The following is a 7,753-nucleotide window of genomic DNA, read 5'->3' as shown; positions in this document are numbered from 1 at the left end:
AATGCAATATAATAGGCTATGGTCTATCTATTTATCATTTATCTTACAAGTCCATTGAAGCCTCAAGAAGACCAGTTGTAAAGCAAGCGTTCAATTCAATGGGCTCAATCTGTGTAGGGCAGGAGTCAGCAACCAAAACCGGCTTGCGAGTGATTTTATTTGGGCCCCAAAAGATTTTAGTAAAAATATATATATATAAAATATATATAAAATATATATATATATATATATATATATATATATATAGTTGAAGTCGGAAGTTTACATACACCTTAGCCAAATACATTTAAACTCAGTTTTTCACAATTCCTGACATTTAATTCTAGTAAAAATTCCCTTTATAGGATCACCACTTTATTTTAAGAATGTGAAATGTCAAAATAATAGAGAGAATTACATTTACATTTTAGTAGACGCTCTTATCCAGAGCGACTTACAGTTAGTGAGTGCATACATTTTTGTTATTCATATGGGTTTCCCGTGGGAAACGAACCCACAACCCTGGCGTTGCAAACGCCATGCTCTACCAACTGAGCTACACGGGACTATGTATGTAATAATTATTTATTTCAGCTTTTATTTATTTCATCGCATTCCCAGTGGGTCAGAAGTTTACATACACTCAATTAGTATTTGGTAGCATTGCCTTTAAATTGTTTAACTTGGGTGAAACGTTTTGGGTAGCCTTCCACAAGCTTCCCACAATAAGTTGGGTGACTTTTGGCCCATTCTTCCTGACAGAGCTAGTGTGACTGAGTCAGGTTTGTAGGCCTCCTTGCTCGCACACGCCTTTTCAGTTCTGCCCACACATTTTCTATACGATTGAGGTCAGGGCTTTGTGATGGCCACTCCTTTACTTTGTTATCCTTAAGCCATTTTGCCACAACTTTGGAAGTATGCTTGGGGTCATTGTCTATTTGGAAGACCCATTTGCTGTCACGTTCGTTTAAGGACGGGTCAGACCAAGGCGCAGCATGAAATGCATACATGTTTATTTCAACGATAAACACACGAACAAAACAACAAAACAACGAAACGTGAAGTCCTCAGGCTAAACACAATACAAGCCTCTAACACGGAACAAGATCCCACAACTAATGAATGCAAACAGGCTGCCTAAGTATGATCCCCAATCAGAGACAACGAGCGACAGCTGTCTCTGATTGGGAATCACACCCGGCCAAACATAGACATACAACACCTAGAACGAGAACATAGAAAATACAACATAGAACTCCACACCCTGACTCAACATACTAGAGTCCCATAAGTCAGGGCGTGACAGTACCCCCCCCCCCAAAGGTGCGGACTCCGACCGCACAAACCTGACATAACAGGGTAGGGTCCAGGTGGGCATTCCGCCTCGGAGGTGGATCCGGCTCCGGGCGTGACGACCACATTCTCTCAGCCTCGCCGTTGCGCCCCTGGTCTGGTCTGGACCTCGGCGCGCTGCTTCCCCTCTCCTTCCTCCCACGATGCACCAAGCCCTGTCTGGGCCCTGGTGTGGGAGACCCCGAACCTGGAGAGGGGCTGACGTCTGGGTCTGGACTGGAGCCGCTGACCGGAGCTGGACTGGGCACCGGTGGAGCGGACTGCTCTGGCTCCGGAGTGGAGCTGCTGACCGGAGCTGGACTGTGCACCGGTGGAGCGGACTGCTCTGGCTCCGGAGTGAAGCTGCTGACCGGAGCTGGAGCGGACTACTCTGGTTCCGGAGTGGAGCTGCTGACCGGAGCTGGACTGGACCCCGGTGGAATGGACTGCTCTGGCTCCGGAATGGAGCCGCTGACCGGAGCTGGACTAGGCACCGGTGGAGCGGACTGCTCTGGCTCCGGAGTGGAGCAACCGACCGGAGCTGGATCAGGCACCGGTGGAGCGGACTGCTCGGGCTCCGGAGTGGAGCAACCGAACAGGCACGGGCCGTGCCGGACTGGACACACACACCACTGGTCTGGTGCGAGGAGCAGGCACGGGCCGGACCGGACTAGGAACACGCACCACTGGCCTGGTGCGAGGAACAGGAACGGGCCGGGCCGGACTGGGAACACACACCACTAGCTTGGTGCGGGGAGCAGGCACGGGCCGTACCGGACTGGGAACACGCACCACTGGCCTGGTGCAAGGAACAGGAACGGGCCGGGCCGGACTGGGAACACGCACCACTTGTCTGGTGCGAGGAACAGGAATGGGCCGGGCCAGACTGGGGACACACACCACTGGCTTGGTGCGGGGAGCAGGTACGGGTCGTACCGGGCTGGCGACACGCACCACTGGTTTGGTGCGAGGAGCAGGGACAGGCCGTACTGAACTGGGAACATGCACCACAGGTCTGGTGCGAGGAGCAGGAACGGGCCGGGCTGGACTGGGAACACACACCACTGGTCTGGTGCGAGGAGCAGGAACGGGCCGGGCCGGACTGGAGACACGCACCACAGGTCTGGTGCGAGGAGCAGGAACGGGCCGGGCCGGACTGGAGACACGCACCACAGGTCTGGTGAGAGGAGCAGGAACGGGCCGGGCCAGACTGGGGACACACACCACTGGCTTGGTGCGAGGAGCAGATACGGGCCGGGCCAGACTGGGAACACACACCACTGGCTTGGTGCGAGGAGCAGGTACGGGCCGTACAGGACTGGTGAGGTGCACTGGAGACCAGGAGCGTTGAGCCGGCACAACCCGTCCTGGCTGGCTGCCCACTTTCGCACGACACGTGCGGGGTGCTGGCACAGAACGCACTGGGCTGTGCATGCGCACTGGCGATACAGTGCGTATCTCCGCATACATGGGTTCCTCTATTAACCCACGATCCTTATGTTGCCTAACCAGCTCCTCTCTCCGTGAATCTACTTCCTCCTTCTCCCTACGAGCCTCCTGCAGTGCCTCCTCTTGAATGGAGCTCTCCCGTTCTATTCTTGCTATCAGCCCCCGTAATGTGGTGGCCTCCTCTCTTACCCTGCAGATTCGATCCTTCTCTCTCTCTCGGCACTACTCCTCCAGTGAGGACTCCTCTGGGAGCCCCCACGAGTTAGGGAACAGAAACTCATCGTCGTCGTCATCCTCCGACTCCTCAGTATAAAAAACTGTTCCCACTTTTCTTCCCATGGTCGTAGGGACTCAACCTGGAAACCCACCGGGTGCAGTGGTCGGGGCTCTTCTCTCTCACTCCCCGACCACTCCTTTAGCCCCCCCAAACATTTTTATTGGGGCTGCCTCTCGGGCTTCCTCCTCGGCCGGCGCCTTCTGTGTTGCCATTGCTCCTCTCCTGCCTGGGCTTCCTTCTTCGCCCAGGGTCCTTTCCCCACAAATATCTCCTCCCAAGACCAAATCTTCCCCACCTGTGTCCAGGGTGTTTGCTCCTGGGCACGCTGCTTGGTCCGTGTTTGGTGGGATCTTCTGTCACGTTCGTTTAAGGACGGGTCAGACCAAGGCGCAGCGTGAAATGCATACATGTTTATTTCAACGATAAACACACAAACAAAAACAACAAACCAACGTAACGTGAAGTCCTCAGGCTAAACACAAAACAAGCCTACACACGGAACAAGATCCCACAACTAATGATTGCCAATAGGCTGCCTAAGTATGAACCCCAATCAGAGACAACAAGCAACAGCTGTCTCTGATTGGGAATCACACCCGGCCAAACATAGACATACAATACCTAGAATGTAAACATAGAAATAACAACCTAGACCTCCACACCCTGATTCAACATACTAGAGTCCCATAAGTCAGGGCGTGACATTTGCGACCAAGCTTTAACTTCCTGACTGATGTCTTGACATGTTGCTTCAATATATCCACATCATTTTTCCTTCCTCATGATGCCATCTATTTTGTGAAGTGCACCAGTCCCTCCTGCAGCAAAGCACCCCCACAGCATGATGCTGCCACCCCCGTGCTTCATGGTTGGGATGGTGTTCTTCGGCTTGCAAGCGCCCCCATTTTCCTCCAAACATAACGATGGTCATTATGGCCAAACAGTTATATTTTTGTTTCATCAGACCAGAGGACATTTCTCCAAAATGGCTTCTTCCTTGCTGAGCGGCCTTTCAGGTTATGTCGATATAGGACTTGTTTTACTGTGGATATAGATACTTTTGTACCTGTTTCCTCCAGCATCTTCACAAGGTCCTTTGCTCTTGTTCTGGGATTGATTTTCACTTTTCGCACCAAAGTACGTTCATCTCTAGGAGACAGAACGCATCTCCTTCCTGAGCGATATGATAGCTGCGTGGTCCCATGGTGTTTATACTTTCGTACTATTGTTTGTACAGATGAACGTGGGACCTTCAGGAGTTTGGAAATTGCTCCCAAGGATGAACCAGACTTGTGGAGGTCTACAAATTTTTTTTCTGAGGTCTTGGCTGATTTCTTTTGATTTTCCCATGATGTCAAGCAAAGAGGCACTGAGTTTGAAGGTAGGCCTTGAAATACATCCACAGGTACACCTCCAATTGACTCAAATGATGTCAATTAGCCTATCAGAAGCTTCTAAAGCCATGACAAATCCTTTTCTGGAATTTTCCAAACTGTTTAAAGGCACAGTCAACTTAGTGTATGTAAACTTCTGACCCACTGGAATTGTGATACAGTGAATTATAAGTGAAATAATCTGTCTGTAAACAATTGTTGGAAAAATTACTTGTGTCATGCACAATGTAGATGTCCTAACCAACTTGCCAAAAGTATAGTTTGTTAACAAGAAATTTGTGGAGTGGTTGAAAAACGAGTTTTAATGACTCCAACCTAAGTGTATGTAAACTTCCGACTTCAACTGTATATACACTACCGTTCAAAAGTTTGGGGTCACTTAGAAATGTCCTTGTTTTCGAAAGAAAAGCTATTTTTTTCGTCCATTAAAATAACATCAAATTGATCAGAAATACAGTGTAGACATTGTTAATGTTGTAAATGGTTATTGTAGCTGGAAACTGCTGATTTTTCATGGAATATCTACATAGGCGTACAGAGGCCCATTATCAGCAACCGTCAGTCCTGTGTTCCAATGGCACATTGTGTTTGCTAATCCAAGTTTATTATTTTAAAAGGCTAATTGATCATTAGAAAACCCTTTTGCAATTATGTTAGCACAGCTGAAAACTGGCCTTCTTGAAACTAAATGAGTATCTGGAGCATCAGCAACCTTGGGTTCAATTACAGGATCAAAATGGCCAGAAACAAAGAACTTTCTTCTGAAACTCGTCAGTCTATTCTTGTTCTGAGAAATGAAGGCTATTCCATGTGAGAAATTGCCAAGAAACTGAAGATCTCGTACAACGCTGTGTACTACTCCTTTCACAGAACAGCGCAAACTGGCTCTAACCAGAATAGAAAGAGGAGTGGGAGGCCATGGTGCACAACTGAGCAAGAGGACAAATACATTAGAGTGTCTAGTTTGAGAAACAGGCGCCTCACAGGTCCTCAACTGGCAGCTTCATTAAATAGCACCCGCAAAACCCCAGTCTCAACGTCAACAGTGAAGAGGCGACTCTGCAAATCTGCCTAGAAGGTCAGCATCCCAAAGAAAAAGCCATATCTCAGACTGCCCATCTTAATATTTTATTTTTATTGCCCAGTCTGAGATATGGCTTTTTTTTTTGCAACTCTGCCTAGAAGGTCAGCATCCCAGAGTCGCCTCTTCACTGTTGACGTTGAGACTGGTGTTTTGCGGGTACTATTTAATGAAGCTGCCAGTTGAGGACCTGTGAGCTTATGTGGCCTACTTCTTCGCGGCTGAGCCGTTGTTGCTCCTAGACATTTCCACTTCACAATAACAGTTGACCGGGGCAGATCTAGCAGGGCAGAAATTTGACAAACTGACTTGTTAGAAAAGTGGCATCCTATGACGGTGCCACATTGAAAGTCACTGAGCTCTTCAGTACAGGCCATTCTACTGCCAATGTTTGTCTATGGAGATTGCATAGCTGTGTACTCGAGTTTATACACCTGTCAGCAACGGGTGTGGCTGAAATAGTCGAATCCACTAATTTGAAGGGGTGTCCACATACTGTATATGTTTTGGGGGATTTTAGTATTAGGTAGAAATACATCTAAAAATGAGTTTAATTTAGGAAATCTGTTCCCAAGTATTCCCACGAATACAAAAATATACATATGTGATTGTGTCTCAATGTAATCAAGGTATGAAATTATTGTTATTTTTAAATGCAATCTCTTTTTGTGCTTAGTTGTGATCAATTTGTAGTGTACAAATGATTATAATTATGTTCCCCCTCCCCGCCAGACCAATCCACTCCGACAGAAATCGGATGATAGGCTTAATCCCTACACCAGGGGTGTGGCCAAGTTGCCTATCCCTGGTGTAGGGTGTAAACCGATCATCCGAAATCTGTGGTGCAATTGCACCATCTATCGGATACAATGTGTGTATTAAACCTCAAACCTTTATCAGGTGCATGGATTTAACTTTACATTATAGTAGGCCTAGGTTAACAGTTTTAGGCTGATGAGGATGAAATATCAAGTGTATCATAAATTATATTTTAATTTAATACGCAGAAATGCATGAATGCTAATTGAAAACAAAAAACTAAAGCCAACACAATTCCTAATAGCCTATTTAGGGGTGGATATATCATACAAAGACAAACCAAGAGATTCAATACAGTAGTATGCTACCAAGATCACCATCTGAAAACAGTGAAGTGAGTTTTGATGATGATTTGATGTTACAATGTAGCAAGTCCTGCAGCCTAGTCTCCCCTTGAGCCTGTGTAAGGATCCTGTCACGATCGTCTGAAGGAGCGGACCAATATGCAGCGCGTGGAGTGAACATGATGACTTTATTAAGAAAGCAACCACGAAGAAAACAACAAATGACGATACGTGAAGTTCAAAATACTGATACAGACTAACAGCAACACAGAAACAATAACCCACAAAACAAAGGTGAAAACACACAGAATATATATGGCTCCCAATCAGAGATAACGAGCCGACAGCTGACACTCGTTACCTCCGATTGGGAGTCATTAACCAATCACCACTAAATACAAACAAAATGAAACTCACCCATCCCCAACACCACCAAATGAGATACACCCTGGCTCACATATACAAGTCCTAGAGCCAGAGTGTCACAGTACCCCCCCCTAAAGGTGCGAACTCCGGGCGCACCAACATCAGGACTAGGGGAGGGTCTGGGTGGGCGTCTGTCCATGGTGGCGGTTCTGGCCCCGGTCGTGATCCCCACCCCACCACAGTCACAACCTGCTTCGGTAGCCTCCTCCCAATGACCACCCTCCAACTAACCCCACCTGGACTAAGGGGCAACACCGGACTAAGGGGCAGCATCGGCCTAAGGGGCAGCACCGGGATAAGGGGCAGCGCCGGGATAAGGGGCAGCACCGGAACAAGGGGCAGCACCGGGCTAAGGGGCAGCACCGGACTAAGGGGCCGCACCGGGCTAAGGGGCAGCACCGGACTAAGGGGCAGCACCGGGCTAAGGGGCAGCACCTGACTAGATGGCGGATCCTGGCTGGCTGGCTCTCGCGGATCCTGGCGGGACGGCTCTGGCGGATCCCGGCGGGACGGCTCTGGCGGATCCAGGCGGGACGGCTCTGGCGGATCCCGGCGGGACGGCTCTGGCGGATCCAGGCTGGACGGCTCTGGCGGATCCTGGCTGGACGGCTCTGGCGGATCCTGGCTGGACGGCTCTGGCGGATCCTGGCTGGACGGCTCTGGCGGATCCTGGCTGGACGGCTCTGGCGGATCCTGGCTAGACGGCTCTGGC

Source organism: Coregonus lavaretus (genome assembly GCF_964263955.1).
Source record: "Coregonus lavaretus genome assembly, chromosome: 20".
Lineage (NCBI taxonomy): Eukaryota > Metazoa > Chordata > Actinopteri > Salmoniformes > Salmonidae > Coregonus > Coregonus lavaretus.
The sequence above is the reverse complement of the archived record's forward strand: the minus strand, read 5'-3'. Positions refer to the sequence as shown.